This window comes from Amblyomma americanum, chromosome 4 (genome assembly GCF_052857255.1).
Source record: "Amblyomma americanum isolate KBUSLIRL-KWMA chromosome 4, ASM5285725v1, whole genome shotgun sequence".
Taxonomy (NCBI): domain Eukaryota; kingdom Metazoa; phylum Arthropoda; class Arachnida; order Ixodida; family Ixodidae; genus Amblyomma; species Amblyomma americanum.
In genome coordinates this window covers 206,124,297-206,139,604 of record NC_135500.1, presented here as the reverse complement: position 1 = coordinate 206,139,604, position 15,308 = coordinate 206,124,297, and the positions used below count along the sequence as shown (strand labels likewise).

The 15,308-nt window shown below is 48.4% G+C and overlaps 1 protein-coding gene and 1 pseudogene across 1 annotated transcript in view; one reads left to right on the top strand and one right to left on the bottom strand.

The window, feature by feature from the left end:
- LOC144129167 (LETM1 domain-containing protein 1) overlaps nucleotides 1-15,308 on the bottom strand; it is a 369,791-nt gene that overhangs the window by 47,128 nt on the left and 307,355 nt on the right. The gene's annotated exons all lie outside the window — the stretch shown is intronic.
- LOC144130718 (U2 spliceosomal RNA) lies at nucleotides 13,402-13,540 on the top strand (annotated as a pseudogene).

The window sequence follows — 15,308 nt, the reverse complement described above, 5'->3', positions numbered from 1 at the left end:
AAGGCAGTCGTGGCCGAAAATTAAGCCATGTTCATTTTTATGTGCCCTACTATTCTGAACGAGCATAGCTCTGGAGGTTACGCTTAGAGATCGCCATTTCAAAGAATTTTATTTTTAGCCAGCCGCCATTATCGTATTCGAGCGCCCTCTGCTTTCTTTTTTTGCACTGCCTAGCGTAAAGTGCACTCGAGGGGCTAAGCGCAATCCCGTAAATGCACTTTATTTGCGCGATTCACTGTTGCGTGAGTTGATGATTGGTAATGGTAGTAGGATGCTAGACGTCTTGTCGGTTCAGTGTTGCTTTATCGCAGAGCTTCGGGAAAGGTTAATTTATTTACAGTGAATACAGAGAGATACAAGCTAGGCGAAAACCTATAGCAGGACGGAACGAGCCCTCGGTCCCAACAAAACCGCTTCTTTTAATCCCTATGTCCCACACTTAATGTGGACAACCAATTAGTTAAGTTCACTCTTAACTCTCCAAATCAAAGATTGGGGAAAGGAGGACACACACGACCTGCCAACCAATAATATGCAAGTATTTCACTCGCCACTTTTGAAATCTTAGTAGTTTCACTATCCTCCCACGTTCACTTTCCAGACTTCAAGCGCAGCCATTGCTCACGAACAAATCATTCGAAACTGTATCGCATGCATATGAGCTGGTTGTAAACATACTCCCGGAAAAGCGCACCTCTCTTTTAACACGTGCTAATGAGCGGTCATTTGTCATGGCAGCCAACATAGCAACCCCTAAGGCGCGCGAGGAAAGACTTCTTCCTACTTCAAGCTGCGGCGCTGCGGACTTCCCTGTGCTGTCAAAAGGGGGAGGGTTCAAACGAGCATCATTTACCGCCAAGAGTGAGGCGGTAAACATGCACAGCGTGTCAAACTTCATACATTCGTGTGGCCGCATAAAACCACGAGGAGGCTACACGGACTCTCTGAATGCTTTTAATGCTTTCGATCCAGCGAAACACCAGAGTCGTGTTGGTAATTGCATATCTAGCGCGTTCAAGAAGCATATGTAAATACTGTGCAGATATCATGGATATATCAGATCGCTCTCCTTCACAGCACGATAGAGACCCTGATGATAATATGATAATGATAGAAAAAGAAACAGGCCTGCGAGTCCGGAGCTTGGGTTGCACCGAGTGTTCCACGCTACTCACATACCGCCGATGCATCGTATATACGGTATACTATGCGTAGTACGTCGTCAGGGGAGGCTTATAGGTACTTCAGCCACGTCCTTGCATGTGCAGACGAGTGCTGGTGTAAGGAAGGTCAGAATCTGTTTGCTAGAGCGGCTGTACATGGACCTTGACAGCCTCCATGCACTTTGGGGTAAACCCTGTCCTGCCTCGGAAGCACTGCATCTATAACTGTCATTTCGTCCCGAGCGAAGGCGAAAAGGTTCTGAACGTATTCTCTTTTACAGTACTAACCTTGCTATAAGACTACCGATACTAAACGGGCCTTGCGAGGTTGTGTAGCAAAACGTGGCCGGGCTATGCGTAGAAAGTGGGGACAATAACGAGAGCGCAGTTGAGGGAGAAAAAAAAAAAGTCTCGGACTTTTCTCTATCAAGGAAGTCCGTCGAGCAACCGCGTTAGAAGAAACACTTTGGACAGCGTCAGCGGCATAACCTTTGGAGGAACGCTTGTTGACCTGGATGAGTACTGAACGTACTAAGTGTGACGAGGGATTTTGATTTCTTCACTGAAGTCATGCAAGAAGGAAATGAGATTAATCTTTGCCGTAACGGCAGGAATTTGTCTCGCACAAGAGGGAAGCTGGTGACCGAAATCCGAGCTCTCCCAATTACTAACTTCTGCCGTGTACGCGTTGCGGAGAAAATGGTGCCAACGACAACACTTGAGTTTAATTCGTGTGTGCCGTGTTAGAGGGCATAAACGCTGCTTGATGAAAGGTTTTATGGTTTTATCTTCAGTACACATTGGTGCAACCAGCGAATTCCTCTTTCTCCGTCGCGGACTACTTTGCGGCGCGCTCTAGGAGGTGACGTCTCGCGCTCGCTGCGTGCGCTGTGTCATTCCGCAGTCGGTGGAATTTCTGCTTCGCTTTTCCTTTTATCTTCTTTTTTCCTGTTCGCTCTCTCTCTCCCTTTCGCTGGCGTTCCTGCCGACACGCTCGGCACGGGCGCTCAAAGCGGTTCGCGCTCGCCGTATTTTTCCGCTCCCATGTAACGGTCTTCAATAGAGTGGGGTTTGCGATGGCAGGCGTTCTCTCGCAAAGTCGTCTGCGCGCTTGTCTAGATCGCTAGAACAGTGTGCTGCGGAAGAAAGCGTCATCTTGGCTGAGCTGCTTTGTAATTGGTACAGTGCAATTTCCGGGGCAAAATGTATGTAAAGCGCCTTTGCCCTTTGCCCGAACGCAAGTGTTGCCCCTAGAACCGACCACATGCTTAACAATTTTACTTCACTGTGCGACGCGGCGGCTTTCGAGCGCTCTAGATAAGCGCGCTGACGACTGTAAGGTCTGACGTGACTTTAGGCTTTTAGGCTTAAACTACTCGGATTAAAATGCCTTAACGAAGTTTAGTTTTGAAAAAGGAAACTGAGCGAAATCTAGCCTGCTTGGTTGTTCTGAGCTTCAATCACGTTAGACTGCACGCCTGGCTACTGATCGAGTTGACCAGTTTGCTACTTGGCAAGGGACCCATCGCTTCGGCTCGAGGGTGCTGGACAGGCACTCCTATCTTTCTTGCAAGCCGGATGCGGATAAACATCTGTTGATAAGCGTGCGTCGCTCAGAAAAAATGACGCCGTCATATAGGTGGCGCTTCTGCTGCTAAACGACGCTCGACTCCTTCATAGGCATTTCAGGGCGTTTATTGCCTTCCAGATTATCACCAATATGCGCAATGTCATTTTCAACGTCTCAGGAGAAGCCGGCTTTGAATTCTGCTGCGTTTAAGAGATGCCATATCCTCTTAGCTATCGCTACGCGATGATTCCTCCCACCATCTGGCAGGAACGGGAGACCCTACTGCACTCGACGAACCCGGCCAGGCAGACGATCGCCACTGACTGGGCCGCTCACGTCAAGGAACTCCATGAACTCATGCGCGTGTAATGCCGTGGGTCGTGCGGGGATATATATATATATATATATATATATATATATATATATATATATATATATATATATATATATATATATATATATATATATATATATATAATGGCGTTTTGATCAAAAGTCCTCAGATTTCGAGGGTTTGCTTTTGACCGGTGTAGCGGGCCACTTACACCTTCAAAGCGCGAGGGGTGATTTCAATTCGATTCTTCATTTTGCATTCCTTTCTTCTTTCACTCCCTCCTTTATCCCTTCCCTTACGGCGCGGTTCAGGTGTCCAACGATATATGAGACAGATACTGCGCCATTTACTTTCCCCAAAAACCAATTATTATTATTATTATTCCTTGAGGCCTGATACGGTGTGGCGTAGCATGAGCCAGCCACAAAAAGCGAGGACATGAAAAAGAATTTAATCTAAATAGAATCGTTACATTATGCCTGCCTATTGCAAAATTGAGGTGAAACATCGTATTCACATTCGTCGCGGTGGCTCAGTGGTTAAGGTGCCTGTCTATTGAGCCGGTGTACCCGGGGTCGAGCCCGAACGCGGCGGCCGCGTTTCGATGAAACGCAAAAAGGCGCCCGTCTGCTGTGCGATATGTCACTGCACGTTAAAGATATCCCCAGCCGGTCGAAACTATTCCGGAGCCCTCCACTACGGCACCTCATTCTTCCTTTCCTCTTTCACTCCCTCTCTTATCCCTTCCCTTACGGCGCGGTTCAGGTGTCCAACGATATATGAGACAGATACAGCGCCATTTCCTTTCCCCAAAAAACCAATTATTGTTATTATTATTACTTCACCTCTTTAGGCCTTGGTTTTTGAGGGGTGCTTCAAGTGCCAGGTTACAACGTGTCTTGGAAACTCTGCGGCCTGGGGTCTTTTGACCAAGGCTGTACTTGGGGTCCATGTGCACAGAATTTTGCTCCGAGCCGCCATTTGGAGCGTATGTTTCATTAGCACTACATTAACACCTCTTTTTGGGCTAGTTGGTGCATACTTGAACTAGGGAAAACTTAGCGCCAAAACCATGCAAACCACTAGGACGAACGACGACGAGACACAAGCGCTTGTGCCTCGTCGTCGTTAGTCCTTGTGGTTTGCGTGGCTTTGGCGCTAGGTTTTCTCTAATTTATGTCATTAGCACCTCGTGTTCATTGCGAATCGTTGAACGTACCTGCATAGCCACGCGCGTTGAGCAACTAACATCCGCGTGGCGCGCGAGCCGATCAGAGTGATTTTCCGATCATCGCGTGGCTGAGTCCCCATGTAGGGTCGCCCAAGGAGTGTCGTGGCACTCTGACAGCGGCTGTTGACCTCGTCACGCGTAAGGTCAGTAACGAATTCATATCTGATTTATGCCCAACTGCGCTAATCAGCGGAACTGAGGCCTCCTTCGACGTTGATTTTTCATTTAGAGTAGTCGCAGGGTTCGTGAATGTTATGGCGCCTTTGTAAATCGGGAAGAAAGTGCACCGTTCTCAATCACCAAATGTCATTGGTTACGACTTCGACCCGCCTTCTTTTTAGGCGGCGGACCACATTTGTGAAAAAACCAATCACCCCCCTAAAAATTCTGTCAACTTGGTGGTGTCCGCCGCCACGCTGTGTCGAAAGTGTCGCTATGTATTACAATTACAATAAGTTTTACACTTACAAGCTTGGTTTTACACGTACAACTGGTCTCCCTGAGCCCTACGCGAGTTTATTATCAATAAAGGATACTGCGCACACACAAACAAGGACGAGAAGGGTCCTTGTCGTCCTTGTTTGTTGATAATGATTGACCCGCCTAACAACGCACTCTCTTAAGAAAGACACGAGTTTTGTTCGCCGATCACGCGCCTTTCACAACTAGATATGCCCAAGAGACGTTCGAATGTGCAATCGGTATAAAAGTCGATCTTATTGTTTGTGTTATAACCGGTCTCTCTGCCCTACACGGGCTTCGTTCGTCGGTCATGCGCTTTTCACACTAGATTGCGAGCGCCTGTCCTGCTGCTGGCCGACGCAGGAAAACGAGACGGTGAAAGTAGAGCCCGATAGATGGCGCCACGTGTCACGGCGCCTGCAGCAGATACTTGTTTGTCGTTTGTGAACGTTCGTGACCTTCGCGTGTCCAGCGCGTAAATGCTTCAGCATGTAGACTTTCAACAAACTTTGTATCAACGCTTGGCATGCATCGCGTCATCTCTTAAACGCCGATGAGGATTAGTTTTGTGATATTATGCGTCCACCTATGCGCTGTTTCTCTGCCGTTTTTGCATTCTCTCAATTTCTATTGAAATGCACATTGCTAACATTGGTTCTTCGGTGGTTTACATTGCGCTGTGGAATGTATTGCACCGTATTCCTTTTTTTTTTTGCATTCGAGTACCACTCCAGTCGAAAATCTAGTGTCGATTATGCGATGTCTGCAAAGCATATAGCACACCATGTCGAGGACGAACACGAGGCCACCTGTTTCGCATTGTGCTTTCGTATCGTTGCAGACAGCAAGATTTCAGCGGGTCTTTGGGCGGAGCATAATTGTGTCAACACAGCGAATGAGAGCTGCGTCCGGCTAGCTAATATTCCAAACATTTGCGAGGCTCTACGAATGGCGTTTTTAACAGAACGTCTGACATAGGGCACTTAAAACGCTAATGAATTTCACGCAGTTTTACGTTTATGGCTCCCTCTATCGTTCTTCTTTTTGAGTCTCTTACACGGATGGGCAAAAGCCTGTATAGTACGCACTTGGCGCGTACACAGACAGGCATAGCATTTAAGAGCGGTGCAGCATTACCGCAGGCAGCAGCTTGGTGCCGCGAGCGCGCGCGGTTCACGCGTTCGTGTGGACGGAAAAGTAGTCCGGCTTTGTCGTCGTCCGGGAGGGACGACGGTACGCTGGGCTTCGCTGGCGGCCATGTTGCGTACTCCCGCTCGCTGCGGATCGCGTCTTTTTTGTTGTCGCTTGTTTGTATTGGCGCGCGCGTCGCACGCTGCTCGCGTTCCACCGAGGGCGTTCCGTCCCGTTGCCCTGGTCGCATTTCTTTACTCTGATCTCTCAACGGTAGCAGTTTGTTCCAATATAAGCACCTTCTTACCGAAAGTAACCGTTGAAAAGAAAGCTGTGCTTGTAACTGGGAGGAAATCGGTTCCCTCGAACATTATAATGCTGTTCTAAAACTGTTCTCTCAGTTGCACTAACATTACATGTTTCACTGGAACGTTATGCTAATGTTGAAAATTAACAAATAACTGTTGTATGGCAAACATTTGTTTGACGTTCAAACTGAACATACCTCTAATGCTGTGTTCGAAATGTTTTTCCAATGTTTATATCGTAAGTATAAACATTACAAATTCTAATGTTTACTAAAATCAATCAAAAATATTGCCAGTGTATGCATACATTGTGTCTCAGAACTTTTCCCACTGTTTGTGCAATAACGGTATTTTCCTACTATAGTCGAACTTATCAATTAAATATGTGAAGTGACGCCTGCCTTGACTCCACGCACAGCCAAACATTTCATGAGAAAACGCTGCCAGCTATCCACAGTCAACTATAACTTATGGCACCCTTCAAAGCTGGCTATATGAGATTGAGGCCATATATGTTATTAGGTGAGAGCCTGAATCGAATGTGTGTGTGTCGCCGTCGTTCACCCATGCTCCTTGCAAAGTGTTGATTGAAGTTGTGGCAGATCACAAGTGGTGGGTCCGGTCTTGCAGGATTATTTTACCATTTCAGTGAAATAGCCAACGTATATATGCTGTCTAAACGCTTAATAAAGGTAACAAATGATTATTTCAAAGCTTATTTGTAACGTTTCACAAACTATAAGAAAAAAATACATTAAGAACAATGTATTGATATTTGAGTCCGAATGGCTAGGGTTCGGTCGTATATCGTCGAGAAAGGAACTGCGCAAAATAAACACGCACCAGAATAGGAACAGGACAGGCGCAGACTCGCGATGATTTTATTCGGAAGCACACATTTAAAACAAATCATGATTCAAGCGAAACTCAAAACCCTTCTTTATTTCCGATACAAGCTGATAGATAGCTCACATAATTATCGATTTTCTTTAAAAAAAGCCTAGGCAAGTTCACCTTTCTCCATGGCTACATTCGACTTAGCCTTAAAGCATGCGCTGGAATGCAGGGTTAAGTTGAACCCTGCTTTGTTTCATCGTAGAAAAATCGTGTTCCTTTAACCGTTCATTTACACTATGTCCCGTTACGACGCATACGTTTACACAGCTTAGGGAGATTTCATATACAATTAACCCCAGAAAAGCACTGGACAAACGGAATAGCATGACGCTTCACGCAGTCTAGAACACTCATTTCTTACGGACATGATCCGTGGCCACATGTGAGGCCAGCTTGCACGGGGCAGGAAGCATCACAGGCACACCTCAGCACTTAGCCAAATTCTTAAAATTGTGGGAAACCCTGTATGCATAGGAAACAGCTGCTGGCCTCATATATTTGGAAACGGTCCTGCTTCTGGCACGGCCTATAGCCTTCAGTTTGTGCGGAAGCTTTCCCACCAGAGCGACCACAACCGTAATGGGGAAACCATGCTTTCATCATCCCAGCAACTTGATTACTAAGTTAGCGTTTTGACACTCTATGCACTGAGTAGTGAGCAAAGCGAACTCGTAGCAATGACTTCTTTGTTTCAGGTGAATTTCACCTCCTTCACATTGCAAATTAGTTGATTTTTGTGGCATATTGTGAAAGCAGTAAATAATAGTTCGAGAAACAGTGAGCGGGGAAGCAAGTCGTCCGCCTTTTTTGTGCAAACGTATTTTGCCACCAGTAGTAACATCATATTTTTTTCGGAATTTCAAGCCTAATGTGCACCTTCGAAATAGCAGTTATTTCGACGAACCTTCGGGTGTTTACTTGCTGAGTCGCAGTATTTAGATTTTGCTATTTTCATCCATTCTAACGCTGTACAAAATTTGCACATCCCAGCAAAAAAAAATCAACCTCTCGTATTTTGCTCTGGAAAACTAACAAATTGCTTTTCTTAAGGCGTGAGTCATAATATTTAGGCGGAAAAATATTGTATTTTAGTTTGGCTTAGGGGACTTAACTTCCCAAAGCGACTCAGGCTATGAGGGACGCCGTAGTAAAGGGCTCCGGAAATTTCGACCACCTGGGGTTCTTATCTTTAACGCGCACTGACATCGCACAGTACACGCGGCCTCTATAATTTTGATGGAAACAAAAAAAAAATAGCAGACGGTTTAGCATGGCTAAGGGCGGAATATTATACCGTAGCACTAGTTACGGTGGGCACTTAAGGTACTCACATGCTAAAGGCCTAAAAGCCTTTACACGGGAGGCATTTACCATGAAAGTTTTCCCCCTAAAGGCCTTTACACTAAGGGTCTTGGACCTAAACACCTTTACCACAAAGGCATTTGACCTAAATGCCTTAACCTTGAAGGCATTTACATAAAGACCTTCACCCAGGTGTACCCCTCACCCAGGCCTACACTCAGGTTAAGGCCCGCCAGGTGTACATACTGGGTAGGTTGCCCACAACAAGGTGGACAGGTGGGTCGCTTGCCACAAAGCAGGCTTCAGGGGCGTACAGTCGCGACGAAAAAGATTAGCACTGTGACGTAGCACCGCAGCGGCAGATAGCAACGCTCAGCGCTGCGGTTTTGAACATGCCGATAACAAAAGTGCTAGGCGTGTTCGCGAAGCATGGCGCTGCGCCAGCCGCACGGTGTGATTTTCGTCGCTCCGGTGACGTCATTGTGCTAATCTTTTTTCGTCGCCTTTCCTTTCGTCGAAACAAAATTCTCTCTTAGTGGACTTCGCAAACATTCGCATCGCAGAACGAACGGATGAAAGTCGATACAGACGACATTGTCAAAAAAAAAAGAACATCTCGAGAGAGGCTGAGGCGATGGCCGAGGGTTCTAAGGTAGCGTAAAGCTGCCGGTCTCTGCAAATCCCGCTCAAGGCTCAAGTGTCTTTTTTTTCTGCTGGATACCATTCGGACGGAAAGTTTCGCAGTGTTTCGGAAAAGTTCGCTCCCATGTTCGGCTTCACGTTCGGACGATGTTCGCCTTATTTGCCGAGAATGGGAGCTAAAAACATGAGACATAACGAACTTTAAAAGGACGGAAGTGTGGCTGCTCTCCAGGAGAGCAAGCTGCCGGGCTTGTTGGTGATGCATGTTGTAAACTTGGAAGCGCAAAAAACCGGACGACGGACAGAGTAGCCGTGCAATTTGTGATCAAGTTATCCACGGCGCCCTGGGAGTGGGCGCACTAATGAGGATGGGCGCACGTGGCAGACAGCTGTCTCCCTTTCGTCCACCCCTGGTGAAAGCAAGCAGTCTGGGCGCTCTTCAAAGAAGCGGCGCACGAGCGCCTGCAGCGGCAGCAGACGGCAGCCGAAGCACAGTTTCCCGTTTTCTCTCCTCCTCTCCCAGCTGACGTTCGCTGTGCGCGTGGGTGTGCCGCATTTGTCGCGGTCGACCACTACCTTCGGGACCCGCGCTGCGCGCATGCGCCATGAGTCGCTGGCGCGTACACTGGCTCGCGGTTGCCGTCAAGGCATGGGAGCCGGCAGGTCAAGCAGAGAGGGCCTGGCAGCGCTTAGCGCTCCGTCCTTGGAGCCGTACACAGCGCTTATCAACGACCCTAATCAGCGGTCGCTTATCGAAGCAAGACATTTCGGGAAAGGTTGCCAGATAAGATAACGATCTGCTCTAGCCAACGCTGATACATCGTGACGCGCACATCATGAGCGAGAAATGGGCGGGGATATAACAGCAATTTTAAAATTACGGGGATAGCCAGGCATGCGGGTGGCGTCGGAAAGGGTTGACAGGAGGTCAGTGGGAGAGGCTTTTATCATGCACTGAACATATCCTGGCGTGCTGATTGTCTGCTGGACTTTTCGGTATTCCAAGACCCAGGGATGTTTTAAAAGCGGCACAGGCATGGCCGAGGAGGCGGCAGAAATACGTCACACAGAGCTTCGCATTTCTCCCGCGTCCGATATGCGCGGTTTCTCGGGCTTTATTCCAGTGCTAGCGGGCTTCAAGTAGTTCCCGTAGAGAGCACGCACTCGAGACGAGCCCGATAACATCCGCAAGCCTATGTCCACAGATTTCAGACAAAAAAAAAATGACAGGCGCTCAGATAGTCTGATGCAGTGAACTGCGTAAGTAGAATGCGTTTTAAGGGCGATGCTTTTCCTTTCTGCCCCGTCCCATAATAATAATAATAATTGGTTTTTTGGGGAAAGGAAATGGCGCAGTATCTGTCTCATATATCGGCGGACACCTGAACCGCGCCGTAAGGGAAGGGATAAGAGAGGGAGTGAAAGACGAAAGGAAGAAAGAGGGGCCGTAGTGGAGGGCTCCGGAATAATTTCGACCACCTGGGGATCTTTAAAGTGCACTGACATCGCACAGCACACGGGCGCCTTAGCGTTTTTCCTCCATAAAAACGCAGCCGCCGCGGTCGGGTTCGAACCGACCTGAAATTTCCACCAATTAATCTCTCTTTACAGTGGCCGGTTTTTGTGGCTCGCTAATCATTTTATGTCTTACCTTTGCTGCACTGACATTTCCCTTTACTTTGGGTGGCTTTATGACTCGCTAATGCTTTTTTATGCTTTTACATTTGTTGCGTTTACATATGCCTTGGCGCGCAGCTTTGTATCAGCTGATGACGCGCTATCGCTGGCGTGATCCGCTGACGCTCGCTCGCTTTCAGCGCTGCTTTCCCTCTCTCCGCCAATGCAGATATTTTCTCTCGCCTCTCGACGGGGGTGGTACTTCTTGGGTTCAGCTAGCTGCAGGCACCAGAGGCTTCACTCGGTGGCCATGCAGAGACACGCCAGCATCTTCGCACACTGCCAACGTTTACTCCACGCTGCGTAAATGCGGGAAACTCTAGGAATGCAGCACTGCTTGAGTGTGGTTCAGGTAGAGTTGCGGGCCAGAGAGTTAGGGTTGTAGGGTCGAATAGCGGGCCTCAGTAGAGCAAGTTGCTAGGCTCAGCGGAAAGTAAAGGGCAGTCGGAGCAATCTGGGGCCACGACGTGCAGTGACTCATCAAAAGCGCGAGCCGATTCGAATTCTAGAGGGAAATGCGGCTCGTTGCTGAGTCAAAAAGCAGATGTGAAGGGTGATGTCAACGCGAGAAAGGGAGGTGCGCAAGATAGAACAGCTAGGGCAGTTTCTGGAAGGCGGCCGCGCGCAAGGAAAGCCAAGCCAAGGGATAGTCTCCAGAGAAAGGACAAAATAGGGGCCCAAAACATTGTAAGGGTGAAGGCCGGTCAACAATGCAATCGTCTAAGACTTTCACCACGGCACTACAGATGCGATAGGTACCGCATGAAGGCCAGACTGACAAAGCGAAAGTCACCGGCCCCATTGTGGCGACACTGCTGAAATTTTGAAGCGAATAGCTTCACTACGCTAGTCAACACCGCGCTTCGCGCGAGCCGGCGTATGTCGGAGCACGAGTGACGCCGACTCCGTCGCCTTTTCTCTCTCTCTTGCTCCCTGGTCACACCGAGCCACAGGTGTTCCGCCACTGCGCAACGCCGCGCCTTTCCTCAAAATGCAACTTTCAGTTTTCAGTTTTCTTTTTCTTCTTTCCCTCTCTCCTTTATTCCTTCCCTTACGGCACGGTTCGGGTGTCCACCGAGATATGTGAGACGGTTACTGTGCCATTTCCTTTCCTCAAAAACCAAACAAAACAAGTGAGCCTTCACCCGCCGCGGTGGCTCAGTGGTTAGGGCGCTCGACTACTGATCCGGAGTTCCCGGGTTCGAACCCGACCGCGGCGGCTGCGTTTTTATGGAGGAAAAACGCTAATGCCCCTGTGGGCTGTGCGATGTCAGTGCACGTTAAAGATCCCCAGGTGGTCGAAATTATTCCGGAGCCCTCCACTACGACACCTCTTTCTTCCTATATATATATGCGCTTCGCCTCAGTGTATAGTAGTCGTTATGGAGAGCGCGAGAGACGTGGTGGCATGGTGGTGGTGGTGTCCACCATGATATGTGATACCTGATTTAATATCTGCTGTGGGTGCTTGGACCCAAGATATTAAACTTATTTTTGGAATATGGCGGAGTGCTTGGCTTGAAGCATTCTGGCACGGGTCGGCCCGATATTGCACTGCCTCCGGGATCGGTCCAGGGCATATCAGCGCGCGCCTTTTTTTTTCTATCTTTGCTCTCCTATCCTTTGACGGTCCTTTTTTCAGCACGCGGCAGCGAGCGTGGCTCGGCTTGAGCCAGTATGCAGGCCCGTGCACTTTCCTTTTCTTTCTATCAGCAACAGCAGCCGCAGTAGCAGCGCGAAAGAGACGCAACAACGACAGAACGAAGCGAGGAAGAGACAACGCGCTCAAGAGACGCCAGAAAAACGCGCCGCTCGACTCGAGAAGCGTGGTAACGAAGATGCGCCTAGAAGAAGTCGTGCCACGTCCCGGAGTGACTCTTCAACTGCGGAAAAGGCCGGTTTGAGTTCTCGAGAGCATCAGAACGAGACGCTGCGTAGACGACGTGCCGAGGAAACGAAGCTTTCGCAATAGGGTTAACCAGAGCTAAACCACAGCCAATTTTTGAAGCGAAAAGCTTCACTAGGCTCGCCAACACCGGGCTTCGCGTGAGCCACACTACAGATTTGCCACAGCTGCGCATGCGCGAAACCGAGTGACGTCACGCGGAGCGCAGGTGGTCGCTGCTGCCGCAGCCGTCGTCTGACCTTTCGCCATGGAAGGAGCAGAAGAAGACCCAGAAGTGGTAGCTTGGGAGTTGGCTCAAAAGCAGCGAAGATATGAAAAGTGCAAGGCTAGACAAGCGGCTGAAACGCCAGAATCACGAGAGGCACGCCTTTCTAAACGGCGGCAAAAGGATCAAAAGCCAACCAAAACAAGTGAGCCGACGGCGTTCATAGAGTTCATTGGCGTTGACAACTTTGCATACTCCGTTCATTTTGTCGAAATGAAAGGCTGAAAGGCGCAAAACCGGCTCCGTGGGTCAGTGGAAACCATAATCTCGCTTTTCGCTTTGTATATCCTGGATTAGCTGGGCTAATCCATATTAATTTTTTTTAATGGACACGTGCAGCTTGGGGCGAAGTAGCAGCGGACCTCCGAATCCTCCTCGCCCATTCCCACGGTGCCTCCGCGTGCTATGTGTTGTGTCACTCTTCCGATCTGTGCCTCGTGTTCAATTGGCCACCGCCTTCTGAAGGGGCGGGGCCTTAGGGTAGTTAACGAGCGTCCTGGGTGGGAACGAAGAATGTCCGGACCCCGTGGAGTATCTGTTACGGGTTCAATTGGACTTATTTTTGGAAATGTGGCGGAGAGTATGAAGGATGCTTCACTCCCGCCACCGGTTGGCCTGGTATTGCACTACCTCCGGGATCGGCCTTGTCTTTAGCGCGTCTTTGCTATCCTGTCTTTCTATCCCATCTTTCAACTCTCCTACTATCTGCACGTGGTAGCGATTGTGGCTCGGCTTGAGCCAGTGAGCAGGCCTGTGCACTTTCCTTCTCTTTCTTCCTGGCAGCAACAGACAGACAGGGAATGAACGTTCTGGGCCTTGGCGACAAGTCTCATCCAGTCGCTCGACGCTATGAACTCTTAACTCTCGACTGTTCTTTTTTTCGTAAAATATGTAAATAAGTTTCCCTAAGTGCCAGTACACCTCTGTGCGCTTTCGTTGCCCCAGTTGTCAGCTTCCATCTTTCCTCCTCCCTTCTCCGGCCAAACAACGCTACCCTGCATCAGAAGAGCCGGTAATGCTACCCTCTCCCCTGTAACAACGGGTGTCATCGGGTGTTAGAAAAGCGAGTTATAACAGTACTGTATCGTGAAGGGATTAATGAAGAGGTGAAATGGGGCAGACATTTAAAAATCCAGGGGCGCGATTACGGATCAGTCTCAAAAAACTGTCTCAATATTGAGACAGTGACGTCAAAATGACGACACCGAGAAATGCCGACCGCCGAATCGGCCAATGCGGAGCAAGGAGGCGGTGGGCTCCGCCCCGAAACCACTAATCGCACGACAAGGGACCGTAGACTAATGTTTTGCAGTAAAAACGCAGTGAATAAAAACGAGTAATGTTTTATTTTGCTAAGTAACTGTATTTCAAACCCAACAGCACCAAGCAAAAGAACCAGTGTTTTCATTTTTGCAATTAAGTTTGCTGTTCAGTCACTTTTTTTGCCGCGAAGGTGTGCTGTCAGCGGTATAGCGTGAACATGTTAGTCTGAAAATGAACAAAAACGCAATGAAGAAAACAAGCAATGTTTTATTTTGGTAGTAAACTGTGTTGCAATCTCAACAACACGAGGGAAAATTAGAAGCATTCTCAGTTTTGCAATTAAATTTGCTGCAGGTTAACTTCTCTTGCCATGAGGGCGCGCTGGCAGTGGTATCGCGTGAACATGGCGGCCTGCAAGAAAACAGCTGATTCCATGGCTAGTTCCTGTTTTTTCGCGTGTCGTCTAAAATCAAGGTACTTTGCGGATGTCTTAAGTGCGCCGAAAAATCTGATTGAAGGCAGTGAATGCTACGGGCCTGCCAAAATCAACTTACAAGCAGCGCTCGGCTCGAAAATCGACGAAGACAACTTTAGTCTGTGTTCTCGGTCGGCGCCTATCGATTGCCGAGTGACGTGTGGTTCTGTTTATTTTCTTTAGAAAATACCAGAAAACCATGATTCATCACATAGAAGCAACTGCCGACAGACAGGTGCAGCTGCTGATAGCTTGCAATCTCGGTGTGGGAAATGAGAGCCGACACGGCCTGCCTCTGTGGCAGCACTCTTCTGCCTCGTAACCAAGTGTTGCCGCCCACATCGGGCTAAGCACTTGATGTTCCGTTTGTATTTTTGTAGCTCCGTTCGGTTTATGTTCAGTTGTTGCCGTAGTTTCTTTTTTTTCCTGTGCAAGATACAGAAATTGTGATGTTTATGCTCCACTTTGTTTAGAGAGAAAGGAAGCACTTGACTTGATAACTTTGCTATTGTCACCGAGGAGAGAACGAGCTTGTTCCATTAACGTTATTTACTGATCATGTAGTAGATCCAGGGTCAACCAGGAAAGTAGTAGTTTACTTGTATAGAGGCTAATTGCAACTGGGCAGAAAGTTGAGCAAGTTTGTTCATGTTTGCTGGTACACAGCGCTTGAATTGCATAT